We start from the raw sequence: 27431 nt of genomic DNA, 5'->3' as shown, positions 1-27431 counted from the left end.
GCAGGAGATCACATATGACAAGATTCTTCTTTGCTTTATAGAGTAGACAGAGGTCACCTGACATGAATCTGTAGGAAACAGAAAAGAGAGAGAGTGCTTTAAGGCACTGTGGGTAACACAAGGAAGATATACCCTTGATTATCTTATCAAGAAAGTCCTGCAACCTCATGAATTGGGTCCTGTGCCAAAGAGGCACTTTATTGAAGGCCTGTTGAGGGAGGAGTAGAAAGGGGCAATAACTTCCTTATATTTGGAAAAAATAACCTTGGTGACTAGTCTGGCTGGGTAAAGGGATTTCCTAACAACAGTGGATATGTGATGATCAGAGGGAAGTTCATTGTCAATGAAAGTGTTGAAATTCCTGATGACTGAGTCAGCTTTCATTGGGTGCGTCATATGTGTGGTAGGTGCATGGATTCCCAGGTTTGCCAAAGGGCACAGTGCTGCATTTCTTGGCATTTAGGTTTAGGCTGTTGTCCAGGCACCACTTATTGGTTCATGTTGGTCCCTCCTAAAGAATCTGGAAGTCAAAAGATGAGTTAATCAGAGCTCCAGGTTTGCAGTCATCTGCAAACATGGTTAGCCATAAGACCTTTAATTGAGCCTTGACATCATAGGTTCATAGATTACTAGGTGTTTACTTGGCTAATGATGAGAAGGGCCTTTTTTAAGCCTAGCTATGCATCCCAAATCTCTGACAAGTTCTGATACCCTTGATAAATATAAGCATGGGTCTGGGAGATGAACCATTTACAGGTTACCTCTGTCCATTAGAGACATAGGTGCCAAACCAGGGATGAATTTCCAGTTTCCCATCCAGTTGTCCAAGTTGCACTTGAATTAGGTTAGGGAGGAACTCTGCTTCAAATTGCAAGACAAACGAATAAAACTTCCAAAACCAAAAATAATCGTGGCAATCATAGTTGAAAGCTGTAAACCCTTTATTACATAACACGAAGCACTTTTCGTTCAAAGCTTGTACTCTAACTTCATCAGATATTATAAAAGTCAAACTGATAACGTTTAAATAGTATTACAGCTGGATCAGCTGACACTCTTATTTAAAGAAACATACATCCTTTTACATTTAAAATCTTACACTTAAAAATAAGAATCCTTCATTATTAAATAATCTTATAAATTCGATTATACTTAAACATTCCACAATACCAATATTGAAAATGTATAAATTAGATCTGTTAAAGCAATCAAGTAGCAGCAGTAAAACCAACGAGCAGTGACAATCAAAATAGTTATATATTCCCAACAACTTGCATCTCTCTATTGACTTAAAATGAGTTTCTATCCATGTGCAAATGTATGCCTACTTAAATAAACAATTAAATAAACAATTGTAAAAATAGTGCTTATTTAATATGTGCAATTAATTGCTTATTTATATAACTATTTTGATTGTCACGTGATGATCAAAGCTAGATTACTATCTGTGTGTGTCCCTAAGTCCCTGACTACTGGGTCAACTCTAAGGGGTGTGTTGTCAATATGATAGTTACAAGGGATGAATGACTTCCCAAGGGATACTATTACACATTTCTTGGCATTTAGTTTTAGTCCATAGCTCTGACACCAGTTGTTTGTCTGTGTCAGCCCCTCCTGAAGAACATTGGTGTCAGTGTGAGATTCCATGACCGCTCCTAATTTGCAGTCATCTGCAAATTATCCAGCCAGAGACCACTGACATTGGCCTTGTCTTCTGAGAAGTACATGCCATAAAGGAGCGGTCTAAGGACTGATCCCTGAGGGACTCCATTTGTGACTGGCCTCTTTGTAGAGGTGGACTACCAATTCTAACTTGGGTCCTGTCTGTTAGCCAGTTGGCTGTCCACCGGGTGATGTATGGGGTTTGTACCTAACCTCTTGCGTTTGTCAACAATACCCGAGTGGGGTATTGTGTCAGATGCCTTGTACAGGTCAAGGTAGGCAGTGTGAACGGCTTTGCCCTCATCCATTGCTTTGGTGACCTTCTCAAAGAACTCCACCAGGATGAGTAGGCACGATCTGCCCTTGATGAAACCAAACCGGGTTGGGTCCAGTGTCTGGAGGTTTATTGCATCTCTTTTGATCATCTCCATGATAATTTTCTATGGCTTTACATGTAAGACTTTTGAGATTTTTGAATCTGTAATTTCCAAGGTCTGTAGATGGCCCACCTTTGTGCAGAGGGATAATTGTTGCCTTTCTCCATTCGTGAGGCATGAAGCTTGTTTGGAGGCTACAGTTAAATAGTAATTCCAAAGGCCCTGATAGGTCATGTTTCATGCTATTAAGAAAACATCCTAGGATATTGTCTGTGCCCATTGATGCAGTGTTCTTGGTCTTAGAGCATTAATGATCTGTTCCCTAGTGTGAGAGTAGGGGGAGTTATATTTGATGATATTTCCTGAAGGAAGATTGAGGAGGAGAGAGGGGTAAAGTTGGAGCTGAATTTATAAGCCAGGAGGTTTGCTATATCTTCTAGCTCAGTATAGGTGGCTCCATTGACAGTGAGCTCTGCACACAATTGTGTATTGCCTTTTGAGGTTGCGGACATAGCTAAACAATGCTTTGTGGTTGCCCTTGGCCTGGGAGGCCAAACTTACCTCAAATTTAGCTTTGGTAGACTTTATTTGTCCTCTGAGTTGTATTTAGTTTGATGAGAGTGCTTTTATCCTGCCGGGTGCTGCACCTCCTAATTTTGTCATGATTTTCTTCCTCCTGCTGTACAGTGGATTGATTTTTTTAATTCCACCAGGGTGACTTGTTTTTTATAGTTAGTTCTGTACTTCTTTCTGGTGGGTACAGCTGCCTCTATGCAACCATTAACATACTTGTACAGGGTTTCTGTGAACAGTTCTGCATAGTAGTAGTTATCAGAGACAAGTGGTCTTATAACTAATCTCTGGGGAACATCAGTGGTAACTGCTCTTTTTGAAGAGAGCATGCCTCCCACACTAATAGAATGGATTCTGTCCTTTAGCCAGTTTGGTGTCCAGCGGGTAACATAGGGGTTTACATTTAGTTTGATTAGCTTATCAATAATGCCAGAATGTGGTATGGCATTGTGAACAAATTTGCCTGATTCTAATGCATCTCTGACTTGCACAAAGAAATCCACCAGGTTCAAGATGGCTGCACACTGATCAAAAACTTGATTTCAGCTCTTCCAGTGTGAAAAAACGAAACTGAGAGATTAGGGCTAGAAACTCTGCAAGTTTTAGTAAATTAATTTACTGGCTAGTAAGTGCACTGCCTAGATGCAAGCAAAGAAGAAACTTAGCATGAAAGAAAATCAACTAGAAAAGAGGAAGAGAAAACATTGAGTGGTAAGAATCCTGCAGCTGTTCAGCAAAAAAAAAAAAATTCTTCAAGCTCCAGCCAATGTACAAGACATGATTTCCTGTAATCTAGAGCAGTGGTTCCCAATCTTTTTTGACTTGCATACCCCTTGGCAATCCATTTCCCTGAAATTGTACCCCTCATATTGTTGGCATTTGTAATAGTTGCTTTTATGTCCAATGTATGTGTTGTAAATGTAACTAATAAAATGTAATAATAAAAAACAGTCTTTAATAGTAAAGTGAACAAACAGTGCATATATATATATATATATATATATATATATATATATATATATATATATATATATATGTATCAGCAATACATATAAATAACTTGTAAAGTTATCATACAATTAAACATTTCAAACTTATTAAAATTTCAAACTACAAACAATTATTAAGCAACTTTATCTTGCACATATTTAGTGTGAGCCTTATGCTTGTTTTGAGGCATATAGTTTTTTGAAATTGGGTTCAACTGATGAAAGGTGTAATTGTAAATCTGGAAATGCATTTAGCTTATTACGATATTTGTTTTTAATTAAGACAACGAAAGACACAAACAAACAATAAGAAGAGAAGTCTCTCTCTGCTAGTTCAGTACTTGTAAATGGCAAAAGAAACAAAAGGGCCTTGTCAGAAAGCTGTTCGTATTCTCTGCTGTTTGCCCAAAAGTTAACAAGAAAATGTCCTTTGAATTCAGCATTTAAAGTACTATCAGTTGAAAGTTCAATCAACTTCTCTTTCTCCTTGACTGATAATTTAGCTGCCTGGACATATTGTTCTTCAAAAGGATTTGAAATCCAATAGATTTCTTCTTCAAGTTTGGGGAAGTACTTCTGGAAGTCCGATTTTAGCCCATTCAAGTGTTCATTTATTTTCTTCCTTATTTCCCAGGATAGATTAAGCTTGTTTTCAGATAAGAAATTATGCAGTTTCAAATACCTCAGTTTGGCCATTTTCAAGACATGACCTCCAAAAATCTATTTTTTTAATCATAGATTCAATTTTGTCTGAGACATTGAAGATCGTTATTGAGCTATTCTGACGTGTCAAATTTAATTTGTTTATAATCTGGAAAATATCTGATAAGTATGCAAGTGCCTGAAGCCAATTACAGTCATGTAACTTGGAAGCAAGGAAGAAAGGATGGTCTTCAAAAAACACCTGGACTTCATGTCTAAGTTCAAACAGCCAGGTAAGTACTTTACCACGAGAAAGCCACCTTACTTCTGTATGAAGGAGCAGAGTAGAATGAGGACTCATCATCTCTTCACGCAGAGTTTTGAAAATTCTTTTATGGACTTCGACTTTATAAAATTCACTGCTTTCACAGCTTCATCCAAAACAAGTTTTAATTCACCAGGGAGGTTCTTGCATGCTAAACTTTGTCTGTGGATGCAACAGTGTCTCCAATTTATATTGGGAGCTACCTTCATGTCAAGACCACGAAGACCAGAGTAAATCCCTGACATAGACTTGGCATCATCGGTACATAATCCACAACAATTAGACCAATTAATCTCCTTTTCTTTGAAATAACAATCAATAACATTAAATATATCCTCACCCCCTTGTGCGCTGTGACAGAGGATGACAAAGCAAAAGGTTTTCTTCAACTTCATTATCTTTCAAATACCTTGCAATAACAAGCAAAATAGCACAATTGGCAACATCTGTGCTTTCATCAACTTGAATAGCGAAAATTTTACTGCTTTTAATTCTACCTATTACTGTCATCTCAACATCATCAGACATATCTCCAATTCTTCGAGATATTGTATTGTTCGAAAGAGGGATGGTGGTCATTTTCCGCACTTGTTCTTCTCCAAGCATCCATCGAACGACATCTGTTATACAGGGAGATATTAGATTCTCGGCTATGGTATGACTTTTACCACATTTTGCAGTACGGTAACTAGCTTCAACTGCGTTTTCATAATCTTTGTTACCTGACAGCATGTATGATGTCAGATTCAATTTTTTGTTATTTTCCGCTAACCGTTTGAAAAAACTGTATTCCTTATTTTTATAGTTAGCATGTTTCATTACTAAATGTTGTAAAAGTAGGGAAGGTTTCATGCTACCGTTTGACAGCACTTCCCCACACACCACGCATTGGGGCTTAGGACAGTCTTCATTTCCCACATACGAAAATCCATATTTCATGTATCCATCACAGTACTTTCTCTTTTTCCCTCTTTGAGAAACTAAGGACTGTGCCTGGTTAGTGTTTTGCACCAAAATGTTGGACATGTCTCAAGAAGTACTCTAATCACATTCTATACTCATATCATGCGTCAGCTCTTTTGTTGTGCCAGGTTTCAGCCACTTATCCATCACAATGTCTAGTAATAAGACTATTATGAAATTAATTTTAATATTAAATTTAAATAATGATAAATTAAAAAGAACTGTAACTGTTAATATAAGAAAAAACTAAGTTTCTCAACTTTTCATGTCAAAAATGTAAGTAGTACTACATGAAAGCAAAATGTGTGTAATTTTGCCCCTGCCCCACAGCCATTCCATTCTCCCATTACTTGGCTGTATCCCCACTTCTCCCCATTCGCCATAAACACTGTTCAAAACAGTCAGTGTGCACACTTTTTTCTAATGATTACAGATATTTGGATTTAATTTAAAACTTTTATTTCAAATATACTTAATATAGCACAAACACTGATAGACATTTGCTAAAGCTAAACAAAGTGTCGCAATGAAAACAGACTTAGCATTAAAACTTCTCTGCCTCTGAAACTCATATTCACTGAATCGGTATTGAAATCCACATTCAAAGAAAATGCATCTGGCCAGTGGCGGATTAAGATTAAAGACAGTTTTCAAATCGGTCAGTATGACAATCTTAGAGGCTGCTGCTAACAGAGTACATGTTCACCCAAAAGTCATACAACATTCCACTACATTCTCTTACCAAACAAAAGTCATTAAAATAATGTAATTATTAACGTATATCTCATTTAATTTCTAATCTAACTCTGACCTAAGCATCAAGTGTATCTCAGCAAGTACTACAATTCAAGTCTGGAACGAACCAATTGATCTCCACACACCAAGTGCAAAGCAGAATCGACAATAATAATAAAAAGGAGGATAGCTAGAAAGCATTACTTCTTAGCATCTATCAAATCTTCCTTAGCCCTCTTTTCACTTGCAAGGGAAAGACCACACATCAAACAGAAATTAAAGGGTAATTACCAGCAAATTATTAGGTCATATGCTTTTTTTGAACCTGCTATCACAAAAAAAGCAAAATAACGGTCTCGCAATAAATACTGACCAAATCCAGGTTCACACATGTTATAATAAACTAGTTGCCTTCCAAGAACTTAGTTCACTTGGTCTACAAACATGTATCAGCTGCTAAGAGTTAGTTTCCTTTCCCGCAACATGACTTGCATAATCTTCAAGTACTACTACTACCAGTGTTTCTCCCAGCTAAGTTCTTATTTTTTACAGGCATAGCTTTCAACTTTCCATCTCCAAAATGAGGAACATCAGCCCTCATAATGTGGAACAAATGGGCAAAATGTGGAACACGTAATAATGGCTTACTAACAACTTCATCTGGAAGCTCACAGTTAAATGTGCTATTCAGCTATTTATTGTATGATGGAGTAACAAAAGCCATAATAAGACAAAGGACCAGACTCATAATGGGTCTGGAATAGGGAGTCAAGGGGTTTCAGAAAAATAGGCCAATACTCATGCATCATGGTCACGGCTGAAGAGCTGAAACACACTGCTTGCGATAATATAAATCTGAAGCTGTTTGCTTGTAATATATATATATATATATATATATATATATATATATATATATATATATATATATATATATATATATATATATATATACATATATATATATATATATATATATGCAAAATTTAATTCAGAGAACACCACTACTGTACTCTTATTTAAGAAAGTAATTTCAGTCAACCTTCCCAGTTACGACACAACAATCTCGGGCTTTGAACACTAGACAAGCTAAGGTTAAGCTAAGAAAAAAAAAAAGACTACCATTCAAAAACAGCTCTACTTGTGAAATATAAATTAAATTTATTAAACATAGTACTCCAAGCTGGAAGCAAAGGCGCTAACAGAATGACTGGTTCAGCACTTTATGACTGATGTTATTCAAATGCATTATAAAGGGCTTCCTGATATGAGGTGTGTTGTGCTGCTACGCAAAGTGGTTCATCACCAAGTCCTATGCAAACTTGTACTGTAATAACTCTTATGTAACCTGTTATCTGAGTTGGAAGAAAACTGGAATGAACTGCAAATCTAGCTAGGATACAAATACAATGTACAATTCTGGGAATCTGATAGCAGCTGAAAAATAAGCAACTTGTTAAGTGTACAAAAATTGCATCTGCGCTGAAATGCTAGCTCTGTGAAACAGAGATAAAGACCCGATTATACCTCTCCATTTCCCCTCATTTTTTTAGGATGTCTCTCATTTGGGCTCAGAATTGTACACTGTTCTTCCTGAGAGAAATGGCAAGGGAAAAAGGCTCACAACCAAGCCTGGAACAAAAGTGCTGTCCTGCTCTCTGTTATCTGCCTATCTGGGAACTGCCCCTGGTCTGAGGGTAAGTGTGAACCTTGCATGGAGGTGAGATGGGGGAGGTTCCATTTGCCGCCCTAGGTAGGAGATGGTTAGAGCAGGCAGCTAGGGGAAAAAAGCTGCAGTGAACTGCAGGAGATAAAAAAAAAAATGTTCAACAAAGTAAATCGCAATGACACTGGAATTGTGGGATATATCCACTTGGGTCCAGTGACATGCCTTTTGAAATCCTTGAAGTAACGTAACACATAGCATTACAAAACTGCTGCAATTTTACTGGTAAATGTTCATTCATTATGAAGCAAATTATATTTCAGGTACCAACAACTGTGTAAAATGCTTGATAATTGGAAACTCAACTGAATATCAATATAACACACATATCTTCTCAATTCCTTTTCTCACTTTCAAAAACAGAACTGGTGAAGTTTACATAAATTCTAATTCTGTAATGACCACTTCAGCCGAATCATAATGCGAGTTGAAAATATGCAACGTTGAAAATATGAAGCAACTCATCAAGAGCAGTACAAGACACCAAACTAACATTTTAGACATACCGTTGACGAAACAAAATTTTTAGAACACTTGTGACATGATTTAAGATTATTAATATTTGAAAGCACCTGTAAAAGTAGAATAACTTCTGCATTTCAGTGCAGTGTTAACTGTAATTCATCTGTGCGTACTCAGAGATGCTGTATAAGCAAGGTGTTGTTCTTACCTTTCCTTTTCTGTTTTCGTGATCCCACAGTTCCTGCACACACTTGACTACACAGAACTACAGCACCGACACACAGCCTTCTTCCCTAGGTAACTGTTACAGTAGATTCAAGATAAAATACAGATAGCGGGAATAAGTTGGCACCTTCACATTTATAGGACAGACTTCCTGTGTGCTAGTAAGTCCTACGATTGTGAAAGTGCCTAAGGCGGGATTTTTTTAAACAAACTTTCCGCCATTGCTAATTTTTTCCCCGCATACCCCTAACCGACCAAGCACGTACCCCGGGTTGGGAATAGCTGATCTAGAGGAAAAGATAAATCGGTGTGCCCCGGATGGATTAAAATAAATGAAGGGGGTAATTCAGTAAAGCCTACACGGAGCTATTCTCCATGTAGGAATAGTTTTAATGCTCAGACATGGAACATGTCCACCGAGCGATCCAGGAAACAAGGCTGGGGGGGGCGCGCATGAGCTTCCCTGCACTGTGCAGACATGGATGTGATCATGGAATGCAAATCACCTCATCTGCTGGTGAAAACCATGCTGTGACAACTGGAATAAAAGCATGTATTAAGTGCAGTAGGCATGCCAATGGCCAAAACTATGGCCATTGACATTTAAAAGTAATGCAGTTAATTGAAAATTAAAACTTTTTTTTTATCACATATGTCACTTTTAAGCAGTGCGCAGCGACGCGCAAACATACTAGGTTGCAAAAAAAATAAAATAGTAAAATATGATATCTAAAGCTGTATTGAGGTTTCCCATTATACTGGCCAGCATGCAGAGTCATACAATGGCAGGTTATAGTGGTTGCTAGGCTCTCTTGTAGTGCAGTATCTAGGGTATATGCAGTTAGATGTATGTAAATGAGCTGTTTATTAAATAGCAAAATGGGCCACTGTGTCCACAGGTACTAACTGTGTAAGGGCTAGAACCGAGGTAGTGTAGGCAGAAGAGACAGCTGACATGAAAAGGGTGTGTGTCAGAGTTTGTGTAAGCACATTGGAGCTCAGCGGCTCCTGTTTGCACTCAGCTAAGCACAACTAAGCAGGGAGGTGTGTCTGAGGCTGGTAAGCTGTGCTTAGTTGGTTAAAGAAAAGCTAAGGGTGCTCGTGTACAGGGAAGGACCCTTTCTGCTCAGCAATGTTTACACTAGCTGCACGGGTTTGTGTGGAACGCTGCGGGGCTTTTAAGTGAAGGGAATTGAAAATAAAAGCAAAAATAAAAGCAAATAGCTTAGAAAAGCCAATCAACTATGAATGACAAATAACCCCACTGCCACCCACATTGGCCCATTCAAACCCCTCAGTAATGTAGCTGGCAGGTGGAATGTGTGATAGTCGGCCAATCACACAGGCTGCATCTACAGCACACCAGTATAAAGTATGCAGACACCCTTCAGTCTTATTTTTCCCATATACTGTGCAGCATTGGAGTGCACACTTGGGTATTTTAACTGACAAACATGATAGGGGCTGCTGCTGCTTTTCTGCATCTCTGCGTGCTACATGCTGAGGTCAGTGGTGATGATGATGATGCTGACAACCGGCCCAGACTGAGGAGAAGCATGTTCAGACCTAGGGTAACCTTTCAGGAGCTAGATGAGCTGGAGATAGTAGAGCGCTATAGGGTGGGCAGGGACATACTACAGCAACTTGCCGAGCTCTGCCACCCTCATTTCAGACCCATAGCCAATAGAGAGGAACCCATCCCAGTGGAATCAAAGGTATGTGTAGCCTTAAGAATACTAGCTACAGGTACTTTCCAAAGACCTACTAGGGACACCCTGGGGATCTCTCAGGCATCCCCATCCAGGGTACTCCACCAATTCCTTGATGTCATGTTAACACATGCCAGTGAGCACATTTATTTCCCCAACACCCCTGAGGAGAGGACCGCCAGTATGAGTCTCTTCCACAATGTAGCACACTACCTAGAGGTACTGGTTGCCATAGACTGCACTCATGTGCACATCAAAGCACCACCCAGTGATGAGGGTAGAGTCTATGTCAACTGCCAGGTCGTGCACAATGCTCAGGGCATTATCAGTGTGTGTGCTGGCAGCCCTGGCAGTTATCACGACTTCCACATCTGGCGCATATCACAGCTGCACCAGGCATTTTCCAGGAGGGGGGGGAGCCTGTACAGCCATCTAGTGGGGGATGCTGGCTACGCACTGGAACTGTGGATGATGACACCTATCAGAAATGCACACCCACCCACTAAAGAACGCCATTAAGAGGTACACTCACAGACTAAGAACATCGTAGTGCATGTGTTTGGGCTGCTCAAGTCACAGTTCCGCTGCCTTGACATGTCTGGTGGAGTCCTGCAGTACTCTCCAGCCACAGGTGCGCACATGTTCATAATATCTGCCATGCTACACAATATGATCCTGCAGAAACAGCTGCAGCAGGAAGATCACAGGGAAGGGACACACAGCCCCCCACCATTGCCGAGGTCCCAGCAGGCACAGGGATACCCGGAAGAGGACCCCCTGAGCTTGTCCCTGTAGGCAGACGGAGGCATGCCTAGTACGCCCTGTCCTTGTCAAAGAGGCAACGCATAGCATATACACTGACACATCACTCCGACTCGTACACACAGAAAAAAGGATGCCACACACATCACACTACCTGTACCTTTCCATGTATAGGCTGTACACTGCATGCATCCAACAGAGTCAGCCATGAATCACTGTCCTCCCAACTGCTGCAGGCACAAGGCAAGTCACTCTTCTTAACAAATGAATGGAGTAGTAGACTGTAGTACCATATCTATGGTATTGCTGCATGTATGCAAAGGAATGGGGTGGGCTGTTGGGATAGCAGCAGACAACTGACAGCTATATGGTACAACAGGAAATGTCCACCAAATACTGGCTACCCCAGAATATGCAGTAGTCCTCAAGGTGCCAAAACACACTGCAGTATATGTGGGGGGGGGGTCTAAGAAACTGTGGGGTCATAGGTCACATGCATGGATGTCAATGTTTGAGACCCGTGCACGCCGCTCACAGCAAGTCATCTGTACAAAGCCATAAAGAAATATGTGGCAAAGGCCCACAAATAGGGACAGTTATGAAATATTGCTCTTACAAACTTAGACAGTGATATTAGAACAGGTCTTACAGTTGCATTAAGTCTCAGAAGGGTAAAAAGTCTGAAACTCAAAGGTCTGTCATTACTTTCTAACTTCTGTCTTTAATGATATGCCAGTATTTTTCAAGACAACCACAATACTATGGTAAATGGACCCAAAATATGAAGCTAATATCTGGACAGTCTGTGGAAATTTGTACTTTTGAGAGGCATGCCCCCCTCCTGCCAACACACCCGTGTTCCCATACAAATGCAGTGACATCTGTGTTTGTAAGGTAATAGCAGCAGATCACACATTCCCACGTCTGTCCTAATCAACTTGCTAACTTGTTCCATGTCCACAATATGCAGTGGTCAATGTGCTATGTCTGTGCATGGTTAATACTGTCAGGAAGTAAACGGCACTTACTGTTGGGTGTTGTGGCTTAGTGGTCAAAGTACATTACTGTGGTTGACAGGGTCCGTGGTTCAAGACTGGCTGTGCCAACTGTTTTGCATGTCAGCTACACCTACTATAGGACTTTCCAGAAGACAATATTTGTTACTGCAGGAAAGCTGGACATTGGAGGGACGGGGCCACACATATGGAGAGTACACAGCTCAGTAGAACAGCAGGTATTAACAAGTCACTTAGTGCCAGGTTATAAATGGCTGCCACGTTACTGTGTCAGTACTGACAACAAGTCAGTGGGCACCATCCATACCCCTGGATGACAGGGTGTCACAGAATGTACATACATATGCCTCATATATCTGTTCTGCTTCTCATAACATTGCATTTGCTAGCCAAACTATGTGCAAAACAATAAAGGTTGATGTGAAACATCAGTAACAGACAGTTGAAAAGCAGATGTCATACCCATAAAAAAATGCAAGCTAATACAAAACCGTTCTGTCTACCTTTGGAAAAGCAATAGTAGCACCCTGTCCCCGTGCCTGGCTGTTATATGTGGGCCTGTCCAGATGTCAGTCTGTAAGAGTTTGACAGCTAAGGCGAACATGTAACCTTGTAATAAAACTGCAACACAAACCGTCTGAGGAACACAGCAGATGTATGGGTGCAATGGACAGTCAGCTAAACAGGTGCAGTCAGAGGTGTGAAGTCCATAACCCTGTGTGTGATGTTACGTCTTTTGCTCCACTCACACCATAACTACAAATACATAGCAGCAACTGTGGACAAAGCCTGTGACTGGACTACAGTGTGACAAAGAGACACATATAAGGGGAAGGGGAACCACTGACCTGACAAATGGAAAATGTGCACACCACAACAATTTGTGCAGTAACAGAGGTTCCCTGCAATGTATGGAGTCAGTAAGCAAATGTCTGTCAGTGGTTCATCACATTACTCTATACTGCTGTGCCACTGAATATACCACACATATTGTGGAAAACTGTGCTCAGTCCAATGCACTCTGTACCCAAACCAGGCTATAACTCTGGTAATAAGGATAGCACACAGCCAGACGATCCCCAGCCAGTATGTCACTAAGGTGCTGGACTGTTTACACAGGTTCATAGGCCAGTCGGCTGTAGCACACACAATCCTGGACCGGAGTACAGTTAGCTCTGGAATGGAGTCCAACTCTTAACTATTGATGGTCACACTGGGCATGCTCCTACACTTAGAGAATTACAGCCCATGTCTAAACCCACATCTGACTATACAACTGTGTTGTCCCACCCCCCATCAGACAGGATCACCCTCAGCTATCTGGAGGTGGCACATATGTGGTATATCTGCATCTGTTGAGTGTGATAGACATAATATGTTTTATATATATATATATATATATATATATATATATATATATATATATATATATATATATGTAACTTATATGAATGTATCAGTTATAGACAGGCAGAGGTAGGGGGAGGGAGGGGGAGAGAGAGAGAGACACCCTGAAAGGCATAGTGATATCCTGATGCAGACATTTGCACATCAGTTGTAACCACTGGCACGTGCCAGTATGAAGGTGAGCTCCATTGTGTAATAGTAGTGAGGTAGGGGTTGTAATCTCGCATCACCTGCTGTGTTTTTATGTGTGTGTGTGTGTGTGTGTGTGTGTGTGTGTGTGTGTGTGTGTGTGTGTGTGTGTGTGTGAGATACCATTCTGAGGTCCGTTCCACCCTGGTGATGCCCGCATTGCATTACTTTACAGGGCCTGTTCATGTCATCCACCGTAGAGCCACTTTTGTACAGTTTCTAGTTATATAAGCTCCATGGTACATGCGATAAATAGGTAGCACTGTAGTACATATATCTAGGTAGATAGGAGCTTGAATCCCAATGCAGCCAACTGTAATACTGTATATGTGTGTTTGTGTATTAAGCATATCCCCTGTGGCTGTCGTGTGTGTTGGTTATACCATTTTAAGCCCTGTTGACCCCCTCCCCATGTGTTACTTTAAAGGGCCTGTTGACGTCATCCACCTTAGATGCACCATTTTAAAGTCTACAGGCCATACCATTCATCTTACAGATGTATGCAGAATGCCTAGATATTTGCAACGTATATGTGGTACGTGTCTCATAACAGTGGGGTTTTATGTCACATCAGTGGCAAATCTATGAGAGTTGACGTCACAAATAGTGACAGACATGTCAGCTTCGGAAGTCATACCCTTCTGAAACGTCATGCTGATGCAAGACCTGTTACCCCATCGCTTGTCTAGGTTTCTAAAAGCAATATGTGAGAAGTGTCCTTACTTTGGGGGGTTTCTCACACCATTCATGAAGGCATTCCCAAGATTAATTGCTGTAAGAGGTTGTGAGTTCTTTCAAAAGCATATAATGTCCGTGATGCATGCGATATGTACATAGCACTATAGTACATACTAGTAGATAGGTAGGGATTCTAATCTGAGTATTGCCAACTCTGAGTGTATGTGTTTCTGTATGCATATCCCCTGTGGTTGTCTTGCCTGTGTGTATGCGATGGTTAAACTATTTTGTGTGCCTGTTCCACCCTGTTAACTCCCACATTGCCAACCTACTCGGGGCCCTTACAGATGTCATCCACCTTAGAAGCACAGTTACACATTTTACGACACAAAGGAACTGTGACGCATTAAGTAGTCATGTCAGTCTGTATTGTACATAAGATAGGTAGGTGTTCTAATCTGAAAAGTGTTAACTCTGTGTACATGTGTGTTTCAATGCATGTCCCCATAAAGCAGTGTGTGTGTGTATTTGAGATGGCTGTACTATGTTAAGGGCCTATTAATCCCCCAATGGCAGTCCTAACAGCCACTGCAGTTGTCACCCACCTGAATAGAAGTGGCAGACACTGCAAAGCTATAGTAGCTCTGTGGTGCGTATGTTATGTATATAGCAGTATTGTATGTAAAACTAGGCAGGTAGAGGTTCTACTGTCAACAAGGGCGGGTCATGAGTAGGTGTGTTTGTGTGTATTTATGTATATCCCCTTGCAGCAGTCTAACTGTGTTACAGCCACCAGTATACCTCTCAACCCCTCACAGAAAGACATCTGGTTGAAGCCATACAGACAAGTGGGGCAAAGACCAAACATTGAGCACAATCTTCACATATTGCTGTGACACACATGGAAAATAGATACCAGAACAGGTTGTACATTTGAATGCATTTTCCAAAGGGAGTGACTTGTGACATGACAATATCCATCATTAATCTCTAATGTTAGTCTTTCATGATTTTCCATCAATTTGCCAGAAAACCACAATGTTATGACAGACGGAAATAAAATATGGGGCAAACAGCAGGACATTCTGCAGAAATATGTGGAGGTGAGAGGTATGGCCACCATCTGTACCACCCTGCAGGTTGCAGTCCGTGATGTTCTTCATGTTTCATTGTTGCAGTCATCACCTGTGGGTTATACCTGCTGTGGTAGCCCTCAGCTGGCCCGAATACCAGAGTCAACATTTTTCTGTGTTGGCTGCTGTCGCTTGTCTACTGACGTCAGGTCGTCAGTGCTATAAAGCAAAGCAGCCAATGCCATTACATCAGTCTTTCTTGCCATGGAGCCCGTAGCAGAAGCAGTTCGCAAGTGTGCCGATCGGTCACTACCACAGCTCGAATTACAGCTGAAAACATCTAAAGCTAAGTACCCCGTTGGGGATCCTTTTTTTCTTGCACTAACAGATGTCCGAAAAAGTTAAGAATCGTCTCGCCTGTGGAAAGCAGATCCCACACCAAGACTTCCATTCATACAGCGTCACTTGTTTAGGCCCAGACCACAATGTCCCCTTTGCTGGTTATGTGCCCTCTTTAACACAAGAACCAGTTGTCATAGAACTTTTATTATAGACAGGTATTTTCATCTTCCGTCTTCACATTCCGAAATGGCGTCTGTCAGCCAACAATCCGTAGACATTCCAAAAAAATGTAGAGATAAAGATGGAGACAGACCGCACAAGGCTAAGCCTTTCGACGATGCTACCGCTAAGCAGGTCGTCAATTCACTGGAATTCAGTGAAGCGGTTTTGCATCCCCCGATGCCCGATACGACATCTACACAGGCCTCTACCGAGACCCTTTCGGAGTCCGGTATGCCTTTGGTTGTCTCTGCCTCGGTTGGGTCTGGAGCCGAAACACAGGCACCGGCTTCCGAGGAGGCCTTTCGCACTACCGATTCTAGACAAAAAGACGTCTTCTCATCCGACTACTGTTTCTCTTAGACTGATGGATACTCTTCGGCCTAGAAGCCAGGCCACTCCTAGAAAGTCTACCTTTAGCCACCATCTTACTCCTGCTCCACCACCCCAAGCCCAAATGCTTAAGATGATGGAGGATCTTGTCTCTCTTATCAGGGGTAGTCAGGCCACAAATTCCAAAAGGAAAAGACACCCTTCTCCTGAAATAATGGCAGAGCAGGATTCTAAGGAATCTGATTATTCAGATTTTGAAGAGGAACAACAACCTCTGACTGCTTATGAGGATTCAAATGCAGAGGAATCCATTTCTTCTGCCTTCCCACCAGAAGACCTTTCCTTTGGGGAAACCCTTCACACCCTCAGGGAACATTTCCACTGGGAATCTCAGGATTTCCATAAGTCTAAGAAAAGACTAAGAGAGTTTCTAGACCTGCCCCAGCACAGACCCCTGGCCATATTAGATGTGGTGGATGATGTTTTCCATGAATCCAGCTTAGCCCCTGACACCATCCCATCTGCTCCCAGTAAACCTGACAGGCATTAGAGTACCAGATTCTCACAAATACCTGTACAGAAATCCTGCTGCAGACCCGGAGGTCATTACACCGGGACCTAAAGGAGCTAAGGCTAGTTCTGCAGTGAATCCTATTCCTTCTGACAAGGATTCCAGAGCTGTGGACAGATGGGGTAAAAAAGCATACATATCTGCAGCCTTAGCTATCAGAGCACTCAACTGTCAGTTCCATATGTTAAAATATCAACAACACACTTTGGAGCTATTAAAGCAAAATATTTCTACCTTTCCTGACTGTGCCAATTCGAAAGAGTTTGATTTACTGCACTCTACTTGTCAAGTGGCCAAACAGTCATTGCACTGTGGATGTGATGCTCTAGAAGCCTCATGTAGGGCAGCATTGTCAGGATCTGTCATTATGAGACATGCGTGGTTGAAGGAACACCCTCTCCCTGATCATGTCAAGTCTAAATGAATTGATGCACCCTTGGATAAGGACCACTTGTTTGGAGTAAAAGCAGAAGAGGTGCTTAAAAAGATGGAAGACAAAGCAAAATCTATGCAAACAGTAAAATATTTCTTTCAGGTTTAACCTCCTAGGTTCAGCAGGAATTTTCCCTCTAAGCATTGGTCCTGTCCTGCACCTAGCAGGCAGGGGCAAGGTAAGTCCCGCAGGGACAGACCACCCAGGCCCCTATCCCAGAGACAGCAGAAGACCAAACAGTGGACCACTTCCGCCCCAAAGGCAGGAAGTTCTAAGCCATCCTTCTATGGCAAAAACTCTCAATGACTCCCTCTCCACCCTCTGCCCTCCTTTCACTCACCAAAAGCTAGGAGGAAGGCTTTCCCTCTGCAAAGAAAATTGGCTTTCTGTAGCAAAGGACCAATGGGTCTTAAAGATAATTTTTCAGGGATACAAATTCTCTTTCAATGAACTCCCAATTCCAAGAAGGTACCCAGACTTACCTCCAAATCAGTGGGCAGAGGCATTGAAACAAGTCCAAAATCTCATATCCAAGGAGGCAGTAGAACCTGTTCCCACAAATCAAACAGGCAAAGGCTTTTATTCCAGACTATTCCTTGTTCCCAGAAAAGAGGGCACTTGGCACCCCATCTTGGATCTATCCTTTCTGAACAGCTCCCTGGGGGTCTCCAAATTCAGAAACCTAACTTTGCAGCAGTTGCTGCCTATGCTGATAAAAAATGCCTGGTTAGTGACCCTAGACCTAAAATATACCTACCTCTACATCCCCAAAAGGGAATCCTGCAGGAAATTCCTGCTCTTCAGAGCAGGCTCACAACAATTTCATTTCTCTGAGCTATCCTTTGGCTTATTTACTGCTCCCAGGGTATTTACCAAATGCTTAACCCCAGCCATAGCATTTTGCAAACAGAGAAATATACCCTCTTTACTTAACCCAGCTGGCTTCCAGAAGTCACCTCACAGTGAGAAAGTCCCTGCAAGCCTTGGGGTACATGACATCTTGCATCCATGTTCTTCATGTTTCAATGTTGCAGTCATTACATTAGGGTTATCTGCCTGCAGGTAGCCCTCAGCCGGCGTGAATACCAGAGTCTTGGATTCCTGCGTCAGATGCTGTCTCTTCTTCCATGACGTCAGGTCGTCAGGGGTATAAAACATGCAGCTGACGTCATTACATCAGTCTTTCTTGCCGTGCGGTGCCCGAATCAGAAGCAGTTTGCAAGTGCCGGTTGGCCGACTCCTGAAATTTTCAGTTTCGAGTTTCAGAACCGAAGTCTTCGAAAAAGCTAAGTACCCTGTTGGGGGGACCCTTTTTCTTGCTCTTAACCAATGTCAGTAAAAAGTTAACAATTGTCTTACCTGTGGAAAGCAAATACCTCATAAAGATTTTCATTCGTACTGCGTTTCTTGCTTAGCCCCAGACCATGACGTCCCTCGCTGCCGGTTTTGTGCCTTATTTAACCCCCAAACTATTAGTCGTCGGTCTATTTTCACAACAAATTATGTTGGTACTCTGTTTAACTATCCAGAAATGGCTTCAGTAAGCCATCCGACTACCGATATTCCGAAAAAACGTACGGATAAAGACAGAGACAGACCGCATAGGTCCAAAACTGCTGATGACGCTTCCGTTAAGCTATTCGCCAGTTCGCCGGTACTCAGTGAGGTGCTTTCGCAGCCCCTGATACCCGCTACTTCAGATTCACAGGCCTTTACTGAGACCCATTCGGAGTCCAGTATGCTGCGAGATGCTTCCTCGACTATGGAACCTGCGGATGTCTCTACCTTGGATGGGTCCGGAGCTGCTGTGCAGGCACCGGCTTCTGAGGGTGTATTCAAGCCTACACATTTGCATTTTAAACCAACGCCATCTTCTTCATCCAGGCCTAAAACTCGACCCACGCCTAGAAAACAGACGTTCAAACCACATGGTCAGGCCCATATGCCTAAAAAAACAAATGCTTAGAATGGCTGAAGACCTTATTACTTTAATTAGGGGAAGCCAGCCTTCCCCCTGTAAGAGACCTAGAACTGATTTTCCTTTTGATTCTTCTGATCAGGATTCTGAAATCTCTGTTTCTTCTGATTACCAGGATTTGCCCTTATCTACCTATGAGGATTCTGATGCAGAGGATTCCATTCCCTCTGATTCCCTTCCAGAAGATTTTTCTTTTGGTGTAACCTTGCACACTCTTAGGGAACATCTTCATTGCTCCAGATTGGGCCAGACAGCATTGGTACCCCTTACTGTGCAGCCTGACATCACAGCCTCCTAGGCAGCTTACGCTGATCTCAGACCTCTTGACTCAAGTGGGGGGGGGGGATGCTGCACCCAGACTTGCAGACTCTCAAACTGTCAGCATGGTTAATACTCTAAAAGCAAATGAGGGGCCCTTGTTAAGCAAACAGGTCCTAGACATTATCAAAGAGCCCAGAAGGCCCAGCACCAGAAAATCTTACACAGGGAAATGGAAAAAATTCTGCTTCTGGAGCCAATCCAGAGGGGGCAATTCCTCACAACCTTCCATGCCTCTTACCCCTGGACTATCTAGCGGAGTTACTCAATAGCGGCCTCTCCTTTTCTTCTATTAAAATCCATGCCTCGCCTCAGCCATTTCAGCTCATTTCAATACAGACCAGCCCCTGTTCTCACATCCTTTGATTAAATAGTTCCTCAGAGGGGCTTCTAATATCAGACCTCCCAGAAGGCCACCCACGCCAGCCTGGGACCTTAATTATGTTTTGGAAAAAATAACCTTACTACCCTTCGAACCTGCTGCTTCAGCAGAACTGAAATAACTCTCCTAGAAGACTGCTTTCCTACTAGCTATCACCTCAGCCAGAAGGGTTTCAGAACTTCAGGCACTGATGGCCATTGAGCCCTTCATCATTTTCCATGCAGACAGGATCTCCCCGAGGACTAACCCCTCCTTTATGCCCAAGATGGTATCTAATGTGACTCTCAAGCAGGCCATACATCTACCCACCTTCTTCCCTAAACCTCTAAACAAGGGGGAGAGAATTCTGCACTCACTAGATGTGCACAGACAGTTCAGGTACTACTTGGATCATACTAAACCCTTCAAGAAAACAGTCCAACTTCTTGTCGGCTTTGCCCCAGGGGCAGAGGGGAAGCCCATTTCCAAGCAAACTATTTCCAAATGGATATCACACTGTATCCATGTCTGCTACAGATTATATGGGAAACCACCCCCTAAGTCTATTCTTACCCATTCCACTAGGGCAGCCTCCACTTCCACAGCATTCGTCAGAGGAGTTCCCACCAGGGACATCTTGGAAGCTGCCACCTGGACCTCTGTCCATACCTTTACAAAGCATTATCACCTATCTCTTTTCTCTAAGGCTAGGGCAGGGGTTGCCTCTGCAGTTTTGCATGGCATGCTTATCCATGCCTAGGTCTTTAACTAATCCTTCCACCCCTCTCCTCAGCTTTGGGAATCCTCCCACAGGTGATGACTGCAGCAGTACAACATGAAGAACATAGTACAGTTGTGTACACTTACTATAAATGTAGATGTTCGAGTGTATTCACTGTTGCAGTCCCTGTTCCCCCCTCATTTCCCCTTATAGGGAGACATAAGCTTCTTATGGTGGCATTTAAGCCACCAGGACCACTTTACCATATTTCCTTGGGCTTCTGACTGGTTAGGGCAAGAAAAACTGATGTAATGGCTTCAGTTGCCATGCTTTATAGCACTGACGACCTGATGTCATTCGACAAGTGACAGCAGCCGACGCAGAAAAACTTTGACTCTGGTATTCAGGCCAGCAGAGGGCTACCACAGCAGGGATCACCCACAGGTGATGACTGCAACAGTGAATACACTTGAACATCTACATTTATGTTAAGTGTGCACAACTGAACTTTTGTCAAGGTGTGACCTGTGACGACAATACAGAGGTCCCCAGAGTGTAAGAAACAAACATTTCATGAAGTTGTCTACTAATTGCATAGAGCAGTTATTGCACTTGAGAAGCACCTTAATGTCATGACAAATAGCGTAAGCTAAAGTAATGTCACACAAAGAAACTGTCATATGAGCAAACCAAAGGATATCCTGTGTGTTACACTTGCTGTGGGTATGGTATGTCCTGCCAATGAGGAGCGGTTCATTCTATAGGATTGCAGCCCCCACCTGTAAACAAGCAAACAGAAACCTAGAAACTTAGAAAGAAAGAAAATAAAAAATAAAAAAATCGAGAGTCCTGGAACTCTGCGAATGCGTGCACGCAGTCCCTGAAACTCATAACTCAAACTCCTGACTGCTGACACCGCAGTCCGGATAGGGGGAAAGGCATCTCTGCCCCACAGATGCCCAGACGTCTGGGTGGCGAGGTCGTCACAGAACAGAGGAACTCCGGACTGCATGATCTGCAGGCTAGACTAGTTAGGAGGAGAGTTGAGCTCTCCGGACCAATCGGGAGGAGAGTTGAGTTCTCATGGACCAGTCAGGAGTTCTCGCAAACACTAATCAGGAGGGGAGTTGAGTTCTCGCAAGGAACACTAATGGCAATATTATTAGGAGGAGAGTTGAGTTCTCATGGACCGGACAGGAGTTCTCGGCTGGAAGTCGCACTACGCTTCGTTCAGGTAAGTGTGTGTGTGTGTGTGTGTGTGTGTGTGTGTGTGTGTGTGTGTGTGTGTGTGTGTGTGTGTGTGTGTAACTGCAGAGTCTTTATAGCAGAACTGTGTGTATGTCTTTATAGCAGCAGCAGCAGCCAAAATGTGTTGCACAGCTTTGAATAACAATTTGACTGGAGGTGTGTTTTTATAAATCCCTACTGCTTGAATGTGTAAAGATAAGATTTAAGCATTAAGGACTGTGTTTGTTTAGCGGTCAATCTCAAAGATGAAACAATCAAAGTCATAGAGATGTTATATTATACATTCTGCAGAATGGAACTGCAGAGTCTCTTTATAGCAGAAACTTTTATGGCTCAACTTGAACAGAGCCGCGGAGTCTTGTGTGTCTTTATATCAGAACAGAACTGCAGAGTCTTTATAGCAGAAACAAAAAGATGATACTGAAACCGGTAAACCAAGAGTAATAAACAGACGGGTTTACCGGTTTCGGCATCATCTTTTTATTTTTGGGTTTTGTGGTCTTTTTGGCCGTTGCTTGCACTTACTCTTTATAGCAGGACATTTTATGGCTTAACTTGAATGGAGCCGCAGAGCTTTTAATTTGTGTGTGTGTAAAATGCCCTATCTACATGTGGCTAGAATGAGCTAGACTCAAACCCTGAGCCTTGGGGAAGCAGGTAGCTACAGCTTAGCTACCCTAGTACCCACCTTCACTTATAAAGTTTTGTTAATGTCTGTGATTTTCAGGATTTAAGGCTCCCTACCCACCACTACTTGTGAAATTTTGTTCTGTAACTTCTGTTCCTCATAATGTCTGTGGTTTTCAGGATTTTGAATTCACTAAATAATGACAGGCATTTGAATTTCAGACTTCGTATTCTTCAGAAAGTACATGGTAACACAAAACCTTTTATTCTGGCAATTTTCTGTTTATATGATCAATATTTGAAAATTGCCCCTATTTTTGGGGCTGTATAGTGGCTTTGTCCAGTTTTTTTGTGCTAAGAGATTGACAGCTATGGTGAGAACTGTATTCACTGAATATGTTTGGGGGCTGTATTCCCCCATTATTGTCTTTGTCTAGGTGTTTTGTGCTAAGAGGTTGAAAGCTGTGTTAAGAACTGAATTCACATTTAAGTTTCAGTCTGTCTTTCATGAAACAGCTGATTTGGTATAGTGGTATGTTTCTCTGACTGTAGTGCACAGGGTCCTGTGTTCAAGATTTGGCAGTGAAATGCATGGTGGTAATGCAACAATATATTCTAGCAACTTTCCAAGATTATACAAGCAATGTTTAAAATATGTCCCTAGTTTTTGGAGTTTTCTCACCCTAATAAATTTTGACTTTTTCCAGATTTCTTGTGCTTCAAAGTTGACAGATACAGTTGATTGTAGATTGGCTTTTACAAGGAGGTGAGAGCTTGAAGAGAATTTTAGTTGCTGCTTATGCTAAATCTGCTTGCATTGTTAATAGCACAACAGGTAGTGTACTTGCTTTTGATGCAGAAGGCTGTGGGTTCTACTCCCGCAGTATGTAGATGCATTGCTGATACTGTACTGTGTTGTACTTTTAAAGGGGGTAGATGCTGCAGTCCTGAGAATGTTCTCTTTGGCAGAGATACCTTGTAACGACGAACCTGTTATCAGTTTGCCATCCATTCTCTATTGCAATATTACTAAGCTTATAATTTTGTTTATTGTAACATAGGCAATTTATTCCAGAAGGGCAGCAGGCACTTCATTTGTAGATGAAACAATGAAATATAAAATTGTTTACTGGCAGCAACCTCTTCATTTAGTTACAGATCTCTTTAATGTGGAATTATTTAGATGACTTTTACTTCTGCAGAGATTGTGCATATTTACTGATACTGGTGGATTGTAGAAGTTTGAGTAGACTTTTATGATGGAAATGTTCTGAACTGGGCAGTTTTATCATTATTGGTGCATGCATTTTGTTTCATTGTTTACTGGAAAAATGTTCAAAACAATAGATTTAAAATGCCCTCTAACAACTGCACTGTATTATACAAGGAATATAATTTAATACAATCAGGAAGGTGTATCAAAGAACACATGCATGTTTCCTGTGCAAGGGGCCTATGATTTGAAAACAGCCCAAAGTTAATCTTTGAGCAGATGTATTTTCTTTGAATGTGGGTTTCAAAGCTGTTTCAAGGGCAGAGAAGTTTTAATGCTAAGTCTATTTTTATTGTGAGACTGCATTGCTTTATTTAGCAGATGTCTGTTGTTAGTGTAAAATAAAACTTTTAAATGAAATCCAAATCATCATAGAAGTAAAACAGTATGCACATTATAGTGTTTACGGTAAATGGAGTGAAATAGCCAAGTAATGAGACATTGGAATAGCTGCAGGGGGAGGCCCCATTCCACCGTGATTTTGTGAGGGGGGAAGGGTGGCAAACTCAGATAGCCCTGGCTGAACTATACATCTCAACTGTCCAGATTTTTGCAGAATGAATAGATTTTTCCTTCTTATTTTTGGTTAGTTCCTCCTAAAATTTGTGGTTTTCTGGCAAATCATTTAGGAATAAGTCACTAAATAATGACCCTATTATTCTATTATCTTTCTAAGTTCATAAGAGCAATATTTAAACATTGTCCTTATTTTTGGGCCTTTGTCCCACTTCTGTTTATGCCTTTGTCCATATTTCTTGCACTGAGGCTGAGAGGTATGACAAATTTGTCAAGGCCATCACCGTCAGCCAGAGATACTTCAAATTGTGGCATACTTGTTGCACCCCGCTCCCCATGTAGTGACTCAGCAAGGCAAGGAGCAGTAATGCAGTGTAAGTGTACAGGGTATCCCACCATCCATGATAGACACAAGTACTACAGTGGCTTTTTATCTGTCCTTGATTTTGCAGAATGTTCTGGTTTTCTGTCATTTTTATACTGTGGATTTATGCTTCTTATTCAGAAAATGCATGTCATCACAATGCCTGTTGTGCTCTGTGTTTAAGTATCAATGCTTTAATGACCATCAGATAAGCTTGTCTGAGACTCTAAGATGCAAGTAAGCTTTTATAAGCATACTGTTAAAGAATTACCAACATTGAAAGCCTTTTTGTTGTTGCCAAGCAGAGAATATTTACATAACTTAGGTATTGAAATGCATATGACGGTATTTGTACTAAAGGACAGGATTACAGTATTTTCAGAAGCTGTTTACATTTGTTGGAGACTTGCAGTCATCTTTGCAGGCTTTACCCGTAAACTATACAGAATGCCAGTCTATCATGTGGGGTCCATAACCTGTGCAGTAATCCTTTAAGCAATTTATCTTGAGCTTGTTTGTTTGCTGTTCATTTTTTACTTTGATCATGTTTTCCCCATGAAATAAGTAGATAGTTGTTGTCAGGCAGCAGGTCTTTTTTGGATAAGAAACATTTTTACAAGTGGGGGGTATCACAGAGATTGCTACTTTCAGCATGTTACTTGGCACTTTTGTAAAGCTGAATATAAATTATAATTAGAACTGCAGTGCAAGGAAAAGTGGTTTGAGTTAAGTGCTACTTGTTTTTTATACTTGATTTTGACTGGCATTCCAGTAATGTATTTAAAAAGTATTTTTTTTTCCAAGTCTCGCAACCTTTTTGTTTCCATCCAGATATTAAGTAAGCTGTCATGTAGCCAGTGCATTGAAATATTTGTTTTTTCTTTTACACTTCATTTTGTCTTGATTGGACTCTTATAATGACAGTTTGTGAGTGCCACCCAGGGCACCGTATTATATTAAAGTCCCAGTTTTTGTGGTTTGTAGCATAGCTCCACCCCTTTTGAGTTGGTCACACCCCTTCCTATTGGGCCCCACCCATTCAGCTGTCTCCTGAGCCCCCCTTTGATTTGAAGTCACCAGCCACCACTGCTGCCAACTGTCACTTTACTACAAGAGTGTCCCACAGTCCACATTTGATAAGGTGTCAACCACAATCTGTGACACCTATGTGCGTGCAATATGTAGACATGTGAAGGCCCTGTGACTACCTGCTGCCGCTAATGACCCACATGTATCTAGGCATGAATGCTGCCATCACACACATATGTAGGTACTGCATAAAGCTGTGTCAACTGTAAGTAGTGTGCAGTCGGTCATTGAGCCACAAACTGCTGTTAACACACTGCAATTGGCAATACAGTGGGTATGGAATGGTGCCCAGGTCCTGGCCTCAAGCTGAATGCAGACAAGTGTCAGCATACCATATGGCAAGGACATGGCCCCACTATTTCTCACATCAGCAGCAACCCCATAAACACACACACTGCAATGACAGAAATGGGTACTCAGCATACTAACAATGTTGCATTCAGGCAACAAGTAGTGGCAGTGGTCAGAAAAGGCTTGTATGTGGTTCACCACATAGGTAAAGGAACTGCATCCAGATAAAAGGTGGACATTTACCTCAGAATAGTCCTCAGTCAGTACAACAATACATTAGCACCATGGCTAGTCTGCTATGCACCTATGCAGACATTTGCAGAAACTGTAAGGGCTATGTTAACACTCACAAAGGTCATCCATGGCCCTCAACACCTGTGCCACGCAGACAGCCTCTAATCAGTACTGCCGCAGTGGTTTTCAGTCAGTTTGTCCACAGGTGTCTGTGGCATGCCTAGATGGCAACATTGTGAACAGCCCTTTAACAGCTGCCCCATGTATGAGAGTATAACCCTCTGTGCATTACCGGCACCACAGGCTTGAATCACATAAGACACACCACAAAAAGCTGATGGAAAGACAGGTTTGTCAATCAGAGGCTGGCCTGTCTCATGAATGCACTCCTCAAACATGCCAAACACAGTACCATGCCGACCCTCTTCACCTGCTTCAAGGTTGAGTGGTTGGGAAATAAAAACAAACATCTGTCCCAGGACTCCAACATGTGCTGATTGTGTGTCCATCAATGCCATGGCCAACATGTGCTGATTGATGATTGTGTTTGGGTGAAATAAGGGACCCAGGTCCAGTACTCTAGAAACTTCCTCTGTACTATGAACCTGTGATCCTAAGGAACACCCAGGTGACATGTATCAGGACTAGCTTGCTGTGTTAAGGGGTATGCATGCAAGGTTATGCTGTCTGCCCCCATTGTCCCTCACACACTGTTCCACACATACCTTGGCGGTAAAAAGGTGTCTGTGTTGCCACCCCGCCATATTGAGCTTCTGTAATGGCAGAGCTCACCATGACTTACATACGCAGACACCTGGAACAGAAACAGAATAAGGTCTGTGAGACAACAGTCAGTCAGCAATACTTCTTCTTTCTGCTTTTTCCCGGTTAGGGGTCGCCACAGCGGATCACCTGTCCGCTCATGATTGGCAGTGGAGTGTTACGGTGTCAAGTTGCCAGCCCGACCCCCAACCTTCTACGGAAGGCACACGCACACACACAC

The 27431-nt window shown here is 41.9% G+C and overlaps 1 protein-coding gene across 4 annotated transcripts in view; it reads left to right on the top strand.

Moving 5' to 3' along the window:
• LRRC57 (leucine rich repeat containing 57) overlaps positions 1-27431 on the top strand; it is a 549540-nt gene that overhangs the window by 46097 nt on the left and 476012 nt on the right. The window contains exon 2 of one of the 4 annotated variants that reach the window (XM_044074080.1): positions 7817-7960. The exons of the other annotated variants lie outside the window; for them this stretch is intronic. The gene's annotated coding sequence lies outside the window, so the exon portion shown is untranslated. The remainder of the gene's footprint in view (positions 1-7816; positions 7961-27431) is intronic. 4 annotated transcript variants of the gene reach the window in all.

The sequence above is a fragment of the Protopterus annectens genome, chromosome 6.part0, assembly GCF_019279795.1.
Source record: "Protopterus annectens isolate FY-2018-M chromosome 6.part0, PAN1.0, whole genome shotgun sequence".
In the NCBI taxonomy this organism is placed as follows: Eukaryota; Metazoa; Chordata; order Ceratodontiformes; family Protopteridae; genus Protopterus; species Protopterus annectens.
Note: the sequence above shows the minus strand (reverse complement) of the source record. Positions and strands in the feature narration are given on the sequence as shown.